The following is a 1,765-nucleotide window of genomic DNA, read 5'->3' on the forward strand; positions in this document are numbered from 1 at the left end:
GTTCCATTAAACAAATGTATTCAGAATGTTCAAATTCTAGGTCTAAATCTAGGCGATAGCCTGCACTTAAATTATCCAGTTTCACATCAGAATATCAATAATTATCACGAAATGTAACCATGAACAGGATGATTCTTGCACGAACAAAAATCGGTGCGAGCGCGAAGCGCCAGCCCAGAATTTGTCATTTTCTAGCCTAAAATGTATTTTTTTTTACTTCAAACGGGGCATTAATTTTGTAAGGCACATTTCAATTTGAAAAAATTATATTTTTTTTAGTGGAAAGGGTGGCAAGTGCTCCACTCTCCCGGTAATTTCGCCACCCCAGTCTTAAAATACAAACAAGCTCGCGCTTAGAGCTCGCACTTGTACTTGGATTTTATATCCTTTTCATCACAAACCTACATGTCAAACGTTCGATTTGGGGGTCAATATAAATAGTTATTTGAAAAAACACAGCTCGCGCTTCGCTCTCGCATTGTTTACTTATTATAATTGTTAATTATATAGATTCCACGGCATGATTGCAAAACAAGCTAGTATGTATAGGCCTCCTCCAATGTACTATTGTCAGGTTTGAATACAAACAATATCAGCTCGCGCTTCGTGCTAGCAGCGATACACTAGCTCTTCGTGAATTCCTATAGCTTGTATAAACGGTCGTCAAATAAATTTCCATTTCCATGTTCAGGTCATTTTATATGGCTATTTAGCGCAAGAAGCGCGATCAATATCAACTGACTCCCGACTTGTTTTATATCGCCCCCCCCCCCCAGCCATGCCGAACGTAATGTGCACCTGATTTAGTACCACAATGGCATATGATTCTGTCCCCCCCCAAAAAAAAAGAGAAAACAAATGGGGTAAGAGATAGATGGGGGAACTTGGTCAGTGCTATTTATACAGCATGTCGGTGATAGAAGCGATCAGTTCCTGGTAATTTCGAGTGTAATCTTATTATTATTATTTTTTTGGGGGGAGACCTTGGAGACATTAGCGTACCTACAGAGGGACAGACTACCCAACCCCTGACGAGTCACAACCCATGTCCCCCCCCCCCCGACGAGTCACAACTGATCCGTGATGAGCCACATGGCCCGTGCCTTTGAAATTGAAGACCTTTTTTCTTTCTTTTTTTTTGCTTGTCAAATTTTCTTCTTGTACGAAATCCTTTAATTTTAGTTGAAGACGTTTTTTTATTTTTTACTTATCAAATTGCCCCCCCCCCCCTCCTTGGAAAATCCTAGGTACGCCACGTCAGATGCTAAAATAGAAGAGATGTACAGTATAAATACATAAAGCCTATTTCTCCATCGTGACCTTTACATATTTTCGTAATGGAATTCTTTACGATCAGGATTTACGGTGATACAGTTAGATATGCATTGGAACTTTGCACCCCCCTCCCAAAAGAAAAGTATCGATTTGCTGGTCGGGGGGGGGGGCAAATATGACGTTTGAGTCTTAGCGCCGGCGCGGCCCTGGGCCAAGATCATATAGATTTGTCAGCAAAAGATACAGGCGAAAATCTGCAAAGCACTTTATAAGATAATGATAAAAAAAGGATGTCTCTTGTTGTTTACGGATCAAGGACCCAATAATTGCCATTTCGAAAATGTGCATTTTTTCTTTACATTAGTTGAAATGTTGTTTCTTGAAAATGCTTTACATATTTAGATGGAAATACACCTTGGCGGCGGAAGCCAAACAATTTAGGGGAGGTCCAGCTGAAATTTTGGGATGGGCACAGGTAAAAAATTTGACA

The sequence above is a fragment of the Lytechinus variegatus genome, chromosome 4 (assembly GCF_018143015.1).
Source record: "Lytechinus variegatus isolate NC3 chromosome 4, Lvar_3.0, whole genome shotgun sequence".
NCBI lineage: Eukaryota > Metazoa > Echinodermata > Echinoidea > Temnopleuroida > Toxopneustidae > Lytechinus > Lytechinus variegatus.